The 17,389-nt window shown below is 35.4% G+C and overlaps 1 protein-coding gene across 1 annotated transcript in view; it reads left to right on the forward strand.

The window, feature by feature from the left end:
* Positions 1 to 17,389, forward strand: part of LOC115885819 (zinc finger protein ush) — a 461,524-nt gene that overhangs the window by 136,720 nt on the left and 307,415 nt on the right. The window lies entirely within an intron of this gene.

Below are 17,389 nucleotides of genomic sequence, written 5' to 3' on the forward strand. Positions count from 1 at the left end.
TTTGGTCTTCCTCTAGGTCTCTTAATTCCTCGTGGGTACAATGCTGCAATTTTTGTGGTCCATCTGTTGGCCGTTCTTCTTGCCAGGAGTCCTGCCCACTGCCATTTAAGGGATTTGACTCTGTGGACGACATCTACTACCTGGGTCTTTTGTCGTATCCACTCTATTCTTTTACGGTCTCTCTTGGTCACTCCCAGCATATTTTGTTCCATTGAACGTTGTGCGACCTGCAGTTTCCTAATGATGTCCGTTTTAAGTGTCCAGGTTGCGCATGCATAGGTCATGACTGGTAGTATACATTGGTCGAATGTTTTCTTCTTTACATAAAGTTGCATTCTAGATTTGAATATAATTGAGTTTCTTCCATAAGTACTCCATGCTAACTTTATTATTCTGTTGATTTCTGGTAGTAGAGATCTCGAGCTATTAGTTGTCCTAAAAATATATATTCTTCTACTATTTCCAGTGTAGTGTCATTTATTAGAATGTCCTTTCTTTCCACTAGTTCGTTATACATTACATTAGTTTTTCCTAGATTCATTTGAGACCAACTTTATTGCTTAGTGTATTTACTTGGCATTTATTTGTGCTTGTAGTTCTTCAGGACCATTGGCAGTTAGGACTCTGTCATCAGCGAATCTTAGATGTTTAATATATTCTCCATTTATTTTTAATCCTTTATTGGTCCAGTCCAGTTGACGGAAGATTTCTTCTAATGTTGCTGTAAACAGCTTTGGGGTATCAAGCATAAATATCGCGTCTCCCGGTCGTACTACTTTGCCAGTTAGGAACTCTGGGGTTATGTTATTACTCTTGCTTTGGCTTCTTTGTATATATTGGCGAGAGTTTCTATATAAGGCCTGTCAATACCTTGTTTCGCTAGGGCTTCTATTATTGCCTTAGGATATATCGAGTCGAGTCATAACTAAATATGTAATTAGAAGTTATTTCTTAAATAATGCAATGAAGAATTACAGGGCGCAGTCAGGACCACTCTGGGATTCTAAAATAACTTATGATCGAAAAGACGGAGTCCAGTTGGCTTGGAAATGAACATCAATGACATTCCTCATATAACTTTACATATAAAATGACAGCGATCCTCATTTGATAGCCATCGCTGACACCGTTTTTTTTCGATCATTTTGTACTCGCATTTTAAATCAGGTATGGTCTAACAAATCTGTAGAATGGTTAAAAAAACACCATGGCAGAGAGAGAAGGAAAAATTTATTGTAGAACAAAATTAAACACATGGTAATGAAATACAGGAATATTGTCAAAACTGTAGAGGGTCTACTAACAAGGAATTACGGTCTTTCAACCGAGGAGCAAAGAGAAAGATACCTACATGCTGAGCCTTATCCAGGCTCAGCAATGTAAGGACATCGAGTTTGCGATTCATCAACTGGAGGGATGAGGGCCATGGCCAGGTCCTGACAATAGGAATTAACCTCAAATCCAAGAAGGCAGTAGAGAAAGAGGGATATGTCCTCTATTCTAGATTCGGGACAACATCGGCATCAGTACGAGTACTTCAGCCGGAGACAAGTTCCCCGACTGTGAAGGATACGGAGGGCCAAACCTTCACCGTGAAAGGGTGTACGACTATACGGAGGAAGAACATCTGTTGTCAGAGGGGGATGGGAAGTACTCTGTCCCCCCTACAACAGAAAAATTCTCTGGTATGATTATGGGTCGATTGGAAACAAACTAGGTACGTGGTACGTGGTAAGAAGAAATTTCACTTCAAATATGCGCCCATAGTGCACACACAATTTTTTTAAGAAAAAATGACGAGAACACTATTTTCAAAGAACAGATCACGGTTGTATTGGCTTAACAATAAAACCGGTAGCTACTATTTCCATAAACTCAATGATTACACTCCACAATAGTATAATAATTATAATAATAACAATAAATCTTAGTTTATCGGTAGGCTGGCTACGAAATAGCCTCACGCACCCGTATTGTATGCCCCATCCTTTAAATATATATTTAATTAAATAAATAAATTATCTTGGGGCAATCTTGATCTGCGGCGCGTTAATATTAATTAGAATTGTGCGTCTCTTATTAATTATATTTTAATAAATTAGTTTGTACGGGTGCATCCGCGTATGCAAAACAACGTGGGAAGGTTGTTTCGAATATGATGAGATCTCCCGATGATGAGATAAGATCTCCATTGTGTTAAGGTTGGATGTAATTAATTTCATTCTCTTTTTTCTGTTTGCACAACCTACATAGATAGCGGGTTCCAGGAAAAAGTAAATTATATCTTTATAATCGATGACGGTAGATCCGTTCTTTTTTATCTAATGTTTTAGAATAGATTGATTCACTGTTTTACCAGCTTTTTTCTCTCAACATTCTTTAATACATTTTAAATCAAATCCACAAAAACACTACTTGTTACAAATCATATATTATACAGGGTGTCCAAACACGTGCCATCTCTCGTTAGGAGATTCCTTACGTAAAAATAAGATTTATTTTTTATAGGTTCGTTTCTACTTTGTTTCGTTGAAACAGGGGGTTGAAATCTTTTTTTCGATTTATTACAATTTTCTTCTAAGTGCTTTTAGCGATTTTAATGCTAAAAAGTGTCGACATATTCACCAGTGACGTGCATATGGGCTATCACTGGAAAATTTTTGTAAAAAAAAACATGTACGCCACTGATCTTTTTTTCTCTTGTTGGCAAAATTGTGTAGAATGTTTAAAGGCGATTAAAAGTTGTCTCTTGATATTTTATCGATTTCGATCTCCTTGATGAGATAAACGCAATTTTATTAATTTGCCTTAATTCAAGTCTCAAGCAATCTTTAAAAATGTTTAATACCCTTAACTGGGCAAAGTATTAAATAGGCACTCATTGATTCCTCATCAATAAATATGAAAAAAAGTTTCTATAAACATGTGTGCGGAAATGCATAGCTTTAAAGTTACAGGATGTAGATCTTTAATTATCTTAAATGCCATTATTTTTTTATTGAAATTTGATGTAGGGAGCACCAAACATCACTGTTGTTGTACATTTTTTACCTCCTGTATTTGTCTCGTTTAAATTAAAAAATAAAAATGTAAATCATATTGCGGTCTGGTCGACTTTAAGGACAGTGGATTTTTAAGAAACAAAATTCTAATATACTCAACTTTTTATATAGTAAACTTGTTATACTCAACTACTATTAAGACATAAAAATTCTGGCTTATATTAATAAAAAGACTATTATCTGAGCAGTTTTTTTAGTATTCATAAAAAATCTTTATTCGTCAACCAATCTTACTTTTATAATATTTAAACTAATACCTGTTTTGTCCCTTGATGTTTACGCTTTTACCAAGTGACAATATAAAGAAATATTGCCCTACGAATTGATGCTCCCTTGGAAGAACTTAAAATATGACAAAAATCTTAAAAAAATGCATTCCCAATTTTAATTAGGAATACATTTTTTACAAAATGCAACAATGCAAAAAAAACGTATTAAATGTCCGAGGGGGTCCGAGGTAATAAGTGCTACATCTGAAATAATCTGTGCTGTAAGTTTGTTAATGTTCTTCTTCCTTAATATTTTTTTATGCAGAAACTGAACACTTTAGAGAATTTTCTGTTATTATAAATCATCGAACTTTTAGATAACACCACTTTATTTAGAAACTTGATTGCTTTTTTTAGATAATTATTCTTAACAGCGCTATGTTTTTTCATAGTCCATTAGACCATCTGTTCGTCTCCCAAGGTGTCCGACCGTTGACAGCCATGTGGCATTAAGGACGTTCCGTCGTTTTATAGATCTGATCGATTAGACAACGATGCGAAGGGACAGCAAGGAGGACGATCCGGGCAACAGATGTAAGGCAACTGTTTAGAGATAGGGCACCAGGTAAACAAAAGGAGAGTTGGGCAGGTACATGCAGGGGCGGATCGTGAATTTGTGGGGCCCTGGGCTGAAACTACTTAGGTGCCTACCTAAGTACTCAACTAATAGCCATGTCAAAAAACATTGTAGTGATCCGCCATATTGGCAGCGTTGTCATAAGATTTCCCCCTACAATTACTCAGTAGTAATCCCTTTCTTTCTATAAAGTCTTGTAGAATATTAAATAAATGCAAGGCAGTATGACTACTAATTTTAATGAAGGCTACACATCTTCATTTTTCCCCGAAAACAGTATCGTAATACAATAGCAAGTTGGTCATTGTGAGACAGATCTGGTGTAGAATCCATCACAGTTGAATAATATTTTGTGTCTTTGTGTGTTTTTGATAAGTACGATACTCGGTACGATATTATCGGTTTTGGTCGCAGCTCCCGTTTTTCAATGTGTTCACGAATGAATGGATCGAACTCTGCCAATAGCTCCAGACCCCCCATAAAATTACCATTATATGGAGAACCAAATACTTCCTCGGAACCTCTAAATTCTAAGCCTCTTATACTCAAAAATTTTACCACTACAATTACCCGTTTTAGGACATTGTGATAATATTCTGTTTCTTTTCTTAATTACTCCTGAAGCTGCTTGTCTAAAACAAACTTATTTTCCTTTCGTGTCAACCACACTAACATTGATTTCTTATGTTCATTAGAATTTTCGTGGGTTTCTAAACAAGTTTCTATGTGTTTACAATCAGAAATTCCGGTCGTGTATTGAGAAGAGGTTTTAAAAAAAAGTTTGCAAGGCAAACAAAAAACAGCACCAACACTGGTTGAATATATTAGCCAAGCTATTTCCAGTGATTGTGACCATTTTTAATTTTTTTAGTGAAATGTATATTTGAAAATGCTCTGTTTTGTTCCTTGTATTTCTTTGTAGAAGCTGAATATGTATTTTTTGATTTTTTATTTTGAAAGTCAGTCATTTCATGTGAGAGGATGTCATTAATAAAATCATTATTTAGTAATTCTGGTCACAAGCCCACGTCAACATATTTCTCAAACTCAAAATCAGTATTGTCTAAATTTCTTTCCGTCTCGGTGTTACCATCCTGTCGCTGAACACCAATATCGTTTGCCGTTTGATCAGAAGATTGGTGGTAGTCAAGACTTTGCACATTTTCATCATTTGTCTTTTTCTTGGTGTTGCGATTTGCTACTCCCTTCAAATAGATTCTCTTCACATAAGATCGTCTCTTGTCGCTTGTTGATGAATTTTCAGCGATTTCGTCATTCGTTTTTATGTTTTGATTGGAAAAAAGTCCCAATTTTTGCACATTTTTTTCTTTCTTTTTTTCGATCTAGCTGTAATTTGCGTTTCTCAGCTCCACTTTTATACTTTCGACCAGACATTATTGTAAATTAAAACTTTGATTTTTTTTCTGAAAATAAACAATGAACTTGATAGTTTTCCGATAAATAAACAGTGAACGAGATAATCGTTGCATTTGAATACGTGAATACTTTGTAATGAGTGCAGTAATTAAAAATTATGGTAGTTTTTTTTAATTTTAGATTTTTTTAAATTCATATTATCGCCTATTGTTTTTAGCGGGTTCTGGGGGCCCCTTGTAACCTCGGGGCCCTGGGCTGCAGCCCAAACAGCCTTTAGGTAGATCCGGCCCTGGGTACATGCACCGGGAGAACGATGGTCGGTTTGATATTATTTGATAGTCATAGTTGTCGTTAATGTCCCGTCTGTTGTATTTCATTATTATTTTGTATATTTTAAACACTACCACTACCTTCTTTTATTAGTCCTCTAGAATGATGTGCTGATTTGAACAAAAATTTGTCTACAACCAAAATTGGAATTCGGAAAGATTAAGAAAACATATTTTCTGCCCTACTTGAAGATTCCCGATTAGGCATATATCAAAAATTTTAACTTAGTTAATTATGATTACTGAAAATTTTATAATTTTCTTTGCTTTATGTTATATTATTTTGTTTGTATTTTACATTTATTAAGCTTTTGTACTTACACTGCGGCCGCGGGGGCCTGTTATGGCCCAGTTCTACAAGCTTTTAAGCGAAAAAAAAAAATTGTGTGTGCATTATGTGCGCATATTTGAACTGAAATTTCTTCTTACTTACGTTTATCGGTCTCTTCGTCTGCCATGTCCGTCTGAGAGCTCCATTCGGGTATCTCTATCCACGTGCCTAGGTTGTGCCTTTGATTCCAATCGACCCATAACTAAGAAAAATCCTGATGATTTCGTCTATTAAGAGCCATCGGTTCGAAACGTCAAGGACCCGTCCCCAATTATGCCGATATCGACCCACATATTTCTTCAATATTAAATCGTTAGTCCCTCCGTGATAAAAATGTAAACGAAACGTCTTATTCAACTTTGCAGGGTGGGACCGTGTGCACCGTTGCTCACATAGCCTACCCACCAAATTTGATCGGACATCAACTTTTGACGTTTCTTACGTCAAAACTAACTGTCACAGTGGCAGGATTCATCATTGATGATGGGATTTCGTAGTGCAGGAAACGTCGTCAAAATATCATGACAAAATGGGGCCTGAGTTACGATACTTGGATTATTGACGACCTTGAAGGAAATTATCGCATATGTTATGATTCTACAGGATTCGTCAAAGAAATCAGCAGACGAAAGCTACGTTGAAATTTAGTTTTATTCTTTTTTTTTATAAACACATTTTATATCTTAAAAATATTATCTGTTAAATGCCGATCATTTTGCTTCTAGCATCCCTATGCGGCAGTTTTGATGGAAGGCCCTGTAATTGCTCTCGTCTATCTTTTATTAGTATATAAAGTTCGTAATGCTTTGCCTCATCGTCATAAATTTGAATATTAAGGTACCCCTACCATAAATAGAACAACTAAGATCAGGTGATAAGAATTTGGCAAAACGGAAACCTCAGATTTTCTTAACGGACTACAAAACTTTTGAACGCAAATATAAACTAAATTTTTGTATGAACGCAATTCATCCAAAAATTTAGTCATAATAAAATTAAAGGTTAGAATGATATAGATCCGGCGGAACTGGAACCTGGATGTCCATGTAGCTTGATGTAACTCTAGACCCGACCCTTTTAAAATACCGGACCTACCCTTCTCTAATATGAATGTCTTAAGTCCTATACCGTGCTGGTAACTCTTACATTTTGGTCGGTATTTCCACGTATGGAAGTAAATCGCATAGGGATCTTATTAAGTCGGAGTGAGAGAAATGCGACGATTACTGTTGCGGCGTTGTCACATTTCTCCGGGAACCACTTTAGATATTGTGTAACGTTTTTAGTTCGTTACATGTCTTTGTATATGATATATGATGTCTGGCGTATCATCACCGGGGAGTGATAACGTCCTTCCCTCTCGTTCAGGCCGGATAATTTCATTTTCAAGGTTTCGCGCCTCTGCGTTTAACTTCACTTTGTCTTTGACCGTTCTACTGTCACCATCAAAAAAGCCCTGCTTAGGGAAACTGCAATTATAAAAATCTTGCTGTATAATTTGAATCAGCTGCTATTTCGAAACTACAGGTAAAAATGAGATATTATCTTTTTTGATTCGTTATTATTACTGCATATTTTTAGGGTAGAGTTACGGATGTCCCAACCTAACTTGTATTTGTATTTTGCTGGCACGTTGGCGTTCCTTCTCTTTTGTCCTCCAGAATGTCACATGGAAGAAAGGACAGGTTCTTTATTATTTATTGAGCCCTCGGAAGTAATTCGGGGTAGGTTCATTTTGTTATTAGACCTTGTTTGATTTTAAACAAGAGTTTCATATTTTTAGGGTCCAAGGTACGGACTATTTCCAAGGTACGGACTATTTCCAAGGTACGGGTAATGTTCCCTTGTACCATTATCTTATGCACGGATGTCCCGTGGACGAGTGTCCCCAGTAGGAATGATTTATCTTACATATAAAGCGCCCCAGCGTGGATGTAGCTTGAGCCCCATGCTGCTTCGTTCCGATCTATAAGCTAGTCAGTGGTTACGGCTGTATTAATTCATGGTGTCCTCATTCTGGCCTCTTTTGTTGTATTGGATAGCCGAGTACAGAGATATGAGCCCACCTCACGCTGCTACTCTCTGAAACAGGATAGCCTCGAGAACAGCTAAGTTTAGATTTAAGTTTTAGTTTACATTCAACATTTAACACATTTTCAGTCTTAAACAATAACCTACATCTTGAATAATATCGTACAGACTATGTTTAGTGGTTAGTTCGTCAAGAACCTTCATGTTAATTTAGTATTGAGAATATGATTTAGGTCTTAGGTTTCATTACATTATTTCTTGTAATAGTATTACTTTCATAGATATTATTATTGCACTATTTTAACAGATGAATAACCAAACATAGATTCTAGAATCAACGGGTTGCAACATCTTCGATTTAACATCATATAAAATATATCAAATTAATTAAAGTAATGCTACATTTCATATATTTTCTTTAACTTTACATGTCTTGTATTTTATCATAGTTGTTTTCATAGATATTTAGTACAATTCTTAACACCACTTTCTTTGACATACAACCATTATATTTACTAGAACTCTACAATGTCATGTACCAGCAAGGAACATCATGAATAAATATAGTCATTAGTTTTAAGTATTATACAACTGTGTTTTCTTTCTCTGTACATGCCTGGCGCCCAATATCTATATTTTTTTTGTTTATTGTTATTGCTTAGTTTTCTCTCTAGTGAAATACCTTATCCACGACTGCTCTCCGATGAAAAGCTGCCGTTCGCAGTGGTAATGTTTTATAGAAAAACGTTACAATAAAAACTTTTTTTTTATTTTGAAGTATTTTAGAAGATGTATAAATAAGAAAAATTCGATAGGCTTTTTTTAAAATGAAATTTAAAAAAAACATCCATTTACTTTTAGTGCATAGCAATTTTCAGCAATCATGTAACTTTTTTATTTATAAAGATTTTCACATACTGGCTGTGAAGAAAATATAGCAGAAATATTAAGAAGGTTTTTGAAAAAAACTACAATCAATTGTCAATCTAATGGATTTCGAGATATCTATTTTTGAATTCAGAGTTCTAATAGCGCGACCACTGTCGAACACCAACTCATTTCCACATATTTTTACCAAAAGTGCAAGTGTTTCTACCTTGCACTGAAAAATTTACAAGCTATAGGGAAAATGAATCGTTAATAAATAAACAAATAAAGTGTCACGAGAAGTAATTAAATCGTGAAGCTGAACGCATGATGTACACACTTCCCTAGAATTTTAGAAGTACTGATTGGGTCGACCCTTCTATATCCCTTTCCACGTCTCTTAGCAATGTGCAGTTTCTCGATTTATTTTATACGTTTGGCAACGTTTTTACTGTTCTCTCTTTGTTCAGTACATTATAAACGCATTGTACTCTTCTTAAATACGGAAATCTCGACCCAAGACTAACCTTAGTTATATGAATTGCAATGCATCAAGAAAAGAAGAGTATTATATCCTGACCTTAAACCATGTTGTTTTTTTCGCGATTCCATCTGTTTGCTATCCATTAATCTGAAACTCCACTTGATAAATATCCCCAGATGTCGGTGTCGACGTAACGGCACTAAAACTAACCGGCTCAATCTGTTTACACCGTTTTCGTTCATTTGCCGGACGCTCATTAATAAGCAATATCCAGGTCGGGCGGCACCGCTAGGTGCGTGACATTCTATGGATATTAACCGGCTACCAAAAAGGGGCTTAATATGGCGATGGTATGGCCGATAGGAGCCGCTTTAAAGCCATATAATGCTCGGAAAATTAGTTTAACAAATTTCGCTGTCGGAGCTACTGCATTTTTGAGTTGGTATAGTGCGAGCGAATATCTGTGTATATAACATATTGTAACAAGCTACACGTTAAATAAATTAGTATTATGAAAAGTATCTACTTCTTCTTTCCCTTCTTCACTAACGTTTTAAATTCATTTTTCGATATACCTTTCTAATTTCCTGCTTCTAATTTCTACTTATTTCAATTAATTTCTTCTTTCATCTTTCATCCAAAGTAATACCGCTTCAGTTTGAAGTCGTCAGACCAACGCATCGGTGGTCTTCCTCTGGGTCTATTATAGGTATAAAATATCTGTTACTTCAGTGTTTTTCTCTATTTAATTTAATATTACTACTTTAAATTCTTTGGTATAAAATTATACTCTGTTTTTTTTCTCTGGTAAGATTTCAACAGACGATGACAGAAGAAAATCAGATGACGTCCCATACCAATCTATTTATTTTACTAAAAAAAGTTTATAATATTTTTTAAGTTAACTATGGATGGGTTTAAATATAAATCCGTCATGCGTCGTCTCTTGTTGTTTTTAACCAGTTTTATTAGTTTATTTCAAAAATGACAGATCATATTTCAATTTTATTTGGTTTGACGGAACGATGAACGACAAACGGACGCCGCGCCGATGCGATGAACTCGCGTTTAGATTTTTTAGGCTTGTCAAAGTTTTGTCAAATTACAGGTTATATTATTATATTTTGTTTATTATTATAGTGTGTGTCAACTTATGTCAAATATCTGCGTTTTGGAAGATGATGCATTTTGATTTGTGTTACTACGTGTGTTTTGTGTCTTTTGAAGTAAAGTAGAGGAAAAATCGAGGAAAAATTAACTGTAGACCCAGAAGCACAGTTTATAGTTAATACTTGCTGCCCAGGCAGAAAGTCTTATACACCAATAAAGTTACCATCAATAAAGTTTGCATACCATCTCGTCGTAGATAAGTGCATCTCGTATATGGTACAAGGATCGTACTAAATATATACTAAAAACTGGAGTAGCTGTAAAATATCGACATCACACCATAGGTAAAAAATGGATTTTAGTACTGCAGAATAGTGTCAAAAGGTACTGGTTTAAAAAAATTAAGATAAAAATAATAAAGGTTGATTAATTAACTTTAAAGGTATAATATTTGGCAAGTGTTATTATTAATAAAATAGTTTGTTTTATTTATTCCTGTGGAATATTACAAATTTTTATTTGTACGTTATATTGATAAATATAATAATAAATGTGGAAAGTTTCTTGAAGCTTGAAAGTAAGAAATAGTTCTTTTTTATATTTTTTTTTGGTATGTGGTGTTTTGTTCTTGTTTGTTTTGTATTAACACATACCGTTTTTTTAAATAAAATAACTCAATTACATTTTTCCAGTTTTATACAGTTTTTTTTTCACAATATTTTGAAGGAATAACTTATCAGTCAAATTTATATTAATTTCCTGCTATGCGTTCCAGTTGTACGAACTTATTTCTTTGTAAAATAAAATAAACTATTTTGAAATTAAAATGACAGACACATCTATCACTGTCAATGATCTTGTCGTTGGACAGACTATACTTAGATATACTACACAAGACTATCATCTATCAAAGAATGACTTCTGCGTGTCATCCTTTCTCTAAACGAAATTATAATAATACAGAAACACGTTTTGATGTTTAGGACTCTTTTAGCAAGATTCTTCGGGAACAGTCTCAATGAAGTTCTCAGCGTTTAGCCATATCCCCCTTTCTCCCTCAAAGGAAATACATAAACCAACGAACGTATTCAGGGAAAACATAAATTACGGAAAACGTTGCTTTATCGTGCCGCTCGCGACTGTATTTGTATTATTTTATGAATGATGTATACAAAAGCGGGCACATTTAGCCAGATCGTCGGAAGCGATAGCCAATCTGCGTTCGTCTCTCTTTTCGAAAGATAAAGCCGAGGAGATTGCCGCTTGTGTCGCCGCAAAGCGACTCAAAATTCATCGTCGGGCTCTATTCGATATGGTAGGAGACGGCGAATGATTAGATCGAAACCACAGTTGAATAGAAACCACTGATATACTGGGTATAAGTTAATTAAAAGTGCGCAAAAATTAAAGATTAGAATGCTTGTTCCAGTATGTTATATGCAGGATACTTAAACAGCTCCACCACTTGTTCTGTATTATAATTTATTGTGATCCCGATTAATGTTTTTATTTGATGCATGAATATATTAATGTTTTTTTTATGATGTAGCTCACACTCTTCTTGTTCCAATTTACTTACCAATCTAAAAAATGTTCAGGCGGCGACAAACTTTTGCTTAGAAAAATCGTATGACTTTAACAGAGCAGATATACCTGTGAACGATTAGAATGGATTTTTTGAGTTGACTGTTGGCCTGGTCCACTGCGAGCTTTTCAGATCTATTGTGGTCCTCTTCTGATCTAGGTTACATACTCCAGTCCTATACTTTTCACAAAGCCTTGCAACTTGGAGACTGAACTCTCCATATACCTCTCGGTCAATGGCCTCTCATTGCCTATTACCCAGAACCGTACATTTGCCAGACAATGATTTGACATAAAATATGTTCTCTCGTTTCTTCTTCTACTTCGTCCGTCATTCTCATTAGCTTTAGATGCCTATTCAGCTTACAATTCATATTAGTAGAGCCGCTATACTGCTTTGACTGTCTTTATGTCTTTGCTGTCTATGTCTCTGCCTTGGTGAATTTCTTTACCATTCTAGAGATTTGTTGGCCACCCATCGTTTTGTGGCCATTCTCGTGACTGATTTTGCAATGTCGCCCAAAGGTTCTGGGCCTATGAATGGCATTGACTAGCCTTGTTTGGTCATTACAACTGCCTTTTCGTCACCCTTATGACCCTTGTGACCTGTGACGGAACTGGCAGATATTCTTGAAGATGATGGCTTTAATATGCACATAGGGAACTCACGGAAACGAGAAGATTACAATGAGGGTATAGTGAAAGTTTTATGGAATTCCACTGTCAAGCAGTTGCAAGTACAGGATGGGTCAAATTTGACGCCTTTAAAGGGAAGCACCTTTTTCTATAGGAGATGGAGACGAAAACTAATATCGGTGTCTGGAGCTCAATTTTTATCAAAAACATGATAGTGAACACCGCACATCGATATTTATATGTTACCGTTTCGGAGTTACTGGGTGTTTTTCAAAAATGTGCATTTTTAACAAATCGCTGCAACTTTTTGCTTTGGAAAATTTTGTATTATTATGAAAATATTTTTACGTAGAATTTAACGGTTTAAGTATTTTTTTTAATTAGTAATTTAAGAGTATATTTTTGATTAATTGAAAAGAATTTAAAATTACCTTTCCAAAAATATAGCACACTTGATATTTTGTTATAATCCCTATCGAAATACAGAATTTTTAAAAGTTCGCCACTTTTAACTAGTAGGCTTTGGACCCCTTATTGATGATATGCCCTTAATGGAACTCGAAAACATATTTTTCCAGCAAGACGACGCACCGCCTCTGAACGCTGAAGTTACCAGCAAATTTTTGCAGCCAATTTCAAGAATAATTGAATAGCTAACTAAGATCCCAGCCGTTGGCCATCGAGGCCGCCTGACTTAGTGCCCATGGATCTAATCCTATGGCTATATTTGCGGAAGAATAAAGGTTTCTTATTCTTCCGTATAATCTAGACAAGAATTAGAAATACTTTTAGCAGTTATGAGAGGGTATGTTTCATCCCTACTGAGTTAATGAATTCCTCGAGAAAAAAAACGGCCCCGTCTGTCCATAACAGAAGACGGTCCATAGACGGTAACAGAAGACGCTATATGTCGAACACCTGTAGCAAAATCTCATATCGTGGTTTGCTATTTATTTTTATTGTTATTAATATAGTTTACATGTGTTGATGTTGGTTAAATATATTTTAAATTGTTATAAAGTTCAAAGCCTACTTATTTAAAGGGGGCGAATTTTTATATGCTTTATATCTCGAAGAGGAATCGCGCAAAATATCAAGAGTGTTATATTTTTGGAAAGGTAATTTTAAATTCTTTTCAATAAAATAAAAATATACAGGGTGTCCAATATAAAAAATCAAATTTTTTGTTGATAATTCTTAAATTATTAATTTAAACAAAATTATACTTAAACCATTAAATTGTACTAAAAAAGTTCTTTGGAAATGTTTTCATAAAAATACAAAATTTTCCATAGCAAAAAAGTTACAGCGATTTGTTAAAAATGCATATTTTTGAAAAATACCCCGTAACTCCGAGACGGTAACAGATATCGATATGCGGTTTACACCATCATGTTTTTGACAAAAATTGAGCTCCAGACACCGATATTATTTTTTGTCTATCTCCTATAGAAAAGGATGTTTCCATTTAAAAGCGCCGAATTTGACTCACCCTGTACATTGAATCCGATTTATATTAATATTCTAAACTTATGTGAAAAAAATTCCACTGTAATTCGCTCTTGGTTGCAACACCGCAGGGAGAAAAATTTCCGATAAAATCCATGCGTTATCATGGTGACATCTCGAAATAAACCGTTAAAAAGTACCGGAGTGAAATTTTCTTTAAAATCCGGATTAACGACCAATTAGATTTAAAAAATCGAAAATTACCGATTTTAGATCGCCGGCTCGCCTATAAATTCCGGCGTCGAAACGTGGCGTCGCGGCGCCTAGAGCCGCCTCTGGCTCTAGAAGCTTATCGCCGACAACCAGATTGAATATATTTCATGTGTTTTCATTGAGTCGGACGCTATCGCGGCGGGCCACTGCCGTTCTTTATTCTCCGTTTTATCGGATCATGCACCGATGCCGTTTTTACCCGCGGACCACACACCACCACCACCAGCGCATCGTTCCAAATTACATTTTATTTTATTCTAATAAGTCGCCCGGAAATAAATGTGCATATATGCGTTGGAGGGAGATAAAACATCCAGGCTATCTCTTTGGCCGCAAACCATAAACCATATTCCAGTTTTTTTCAATATACTTATTTGAAACAGAGAAAATATACGGAAAGTGACACGGAAAATGCCATATCTATGGAGAATGCTTTAGATTGTAGATTGTAAGGGAGGGGGCAAGTTAATCATCGCGATCCAGTGTGTCCCCCTTTCTTGAGTTATAACTCATAATACAGTCTCAGGGCTTTGAGAAAAGCTAGTATCTGAGACGGTTTTACAGAGGTTAGTTCCCCATGTCCGATATCAGTCGTACCAAAGTTTATGGCACAAATGTTTGTCGTCTCGGCGCACTCAGTAATGAGGTGTTCTGGTTTGGTTTACCTATTTTTCTCATAGAATCTGCCTTTGCCATTGTTTCTTAGTATCAATCCACTGAGCTGATCATTGAGGAGACAGTGTCCTGTTAAAAACCTCGTTTAAAACAATCCGAACATGGTTCTTATAAATCAAAGATCTTTCTGGGTCGTAAGTCTTGAGAAGTTTCTTTGAGTATCTTAGACCGTTGGAGGATTCCGATTCCAGGTTACGGATGGAATTTTCCAGGTTCTTGAGTTTTGCTTTAAGTTGGTTTCTACTTGTGGAGCAGAACGGTTCTGATCCAGTTAGTTGAGTGTTCGCTCCTTTTCTAGCTAGATCGTTTGCTTTTTCATTATTTTTTATCCCTTGGTGGGTTGTCACCCAGGGTAGAAAGACTTTATTCTTTTTGACTAATTTGTTCAGCTTTTCTAGACATTTTTTTATCATTTTGAACTTTGAATTGATGGTTACTGTAATTTTTTCATTGCCCTTAGTTGATCGTTTTTAATGCTGTGCCTGACTATCGGATAAGATGGCTATTTCTTGTTTTCAATAGTTCCTATCTAAAATAAGTTGTACGCATCTTTCGATAGCGTAGATTTCTACCTGAAGAATACTGGGGTAGGTGTCCATTGGTTCAGATTATTCAGTTTTCGGCTCAAGTACTCATATCCCTGTTCCTGTTTTGGTTCTGGAAGCATCAGTATAACATGTTATAGTATGGTATTTTACCTGCTGAGCAAACTTTGTCTATTTAAATTCTTTTTGTTGCTCATACTATAATGAGGTGTTTTTTAAAGTTGTACATTCTTGATATGTCATCTATTGGGAGTGGAATTTTTCTTTTTAGGGCGTTCCAAGCTCCTGAGCTGACAATTCTCCCAGTACTACTTCTGTCAATGACCATTCTAATCATTGTCGCTGTGGTGTTATTTCTAGAATGGTGCTATTGGGTAGGTTCTCATGGCTGAACATTCAGACTGACTCATCGCATACGATGAGTTATTCTGGGTGTTTCATTTTCAGTATCACTTTCACTTAATATTTTTTCACGTATATATTAAGGTATAGTAATGGATTGTATAATTATTTTATAGAATGGTTTGGGATTGTTAATTTATTTGTACATATTTGTGCCGGTCTAACATGATTGCTTACAATTATTGTTGATAAGTGATATTTAACCAAACCTTGATTTTTTGGAATCTGGTTGTCATGGCTTGTATTGATCTGATATTATTTTGTTCAATTATTGAACATCCTTGTTCAATTATTTTGAATTGATTATCCTTATTCAAAGAGCCTTTGAACAAGGAAAAGTATTAACAATCAAATATTTCGAAAGTCAGAATGAACAGTAAATATTACCGTGAAGTAAAGTGAGTAAAAATGAATAAATTAATACACTTTTTCATTATTTATTTACAATTACCAATAAATTGAAAAAAACCACAATTTACTCTCGAGTTATCGAACAAAGCGAAAAAAGAAAAACGAACAGATAATTTTCAATTGGAAAAATTCCTCTCCGAGATATTTTCTTTAAATTCGCTATCGCCTCTCGACAGGCCAAACAATCCGATCGTCCTCGAACAATATCGAATAAAGAAAGAAAAACTGGAAAATCGCGATCGCAAAAAATGTAACTTGTATCAATTGTCCGTTGAAGTATATGAGAACGGGCCGTGCTCAGCACCTTATCTTTCTGCCACAGCGGACAATTGAGAGTTTCGCCGCCCCGACCAAATTAATCTCGATGCGACAAACTGTCAGCCCCCTCCCTGCTCCGCCGCTGCACTCTCGCAGCCACAGATTCCCAGTTTCAACAGAAATTGATAGATGGTCTTTAAAGATCTCTAAACATATTTGGTCGAACGGAGAGGTGATAAGAGGCACCGGCGACGCTCTCCCGATAAACCGTCGCCGCTGACTTGCAAAATCGTTGCCCCCGTTATCCCAATGGAGATTTATTATGCATCGGTTAATCACAAACGTAATGCGGTAAGTCTGTTACATTTGGTGCAGACACAGGGAACAGGGGAGGCAAAAAGTAGTTTAAACACCAGTCGTAGCTACTGGATCGTACCAAGTAGAAAAGTTAAACAAAGTATTGCTCCAAAAAAGAGCTATATTAGGCCAGTTAAATAAGATCTATTATTGGGGGCACTTGGAAAATAAATGTGTTGGAAAGCTAATTATGTTTTTCAAGAAATTTAACAGTTGCTGGTAGCTTTAAAAAACAAGAGGGCGATATTTTAAAAAGCTTAACGATAATAATGTGCCAGATTGAAATAAATCCGGAAACTTTTAGCCGTAAAGTAAGTTCCGAGTGTTGTATCAGTGATTCTTATGTAAGGAAAATTATCAAA

This window comes from Sitophilus oryzae, unplaced genomic scaffold (assembly GCF_002938485.1).
Source record: "Sitophilus oryzae breed Bouriz unplaced genomic scaffold, Soryzae_2.0 scaffold_111_pilon_pilon, whole genome shotgun sequence".
NCBI classification, from domain to species: domain Eukaryota; kingdom Metazoa; phylum Arthropoda; class Insecta; order Coleoptera; family Curculionidae; genus Sitophilus; species Sitophilus oryzae.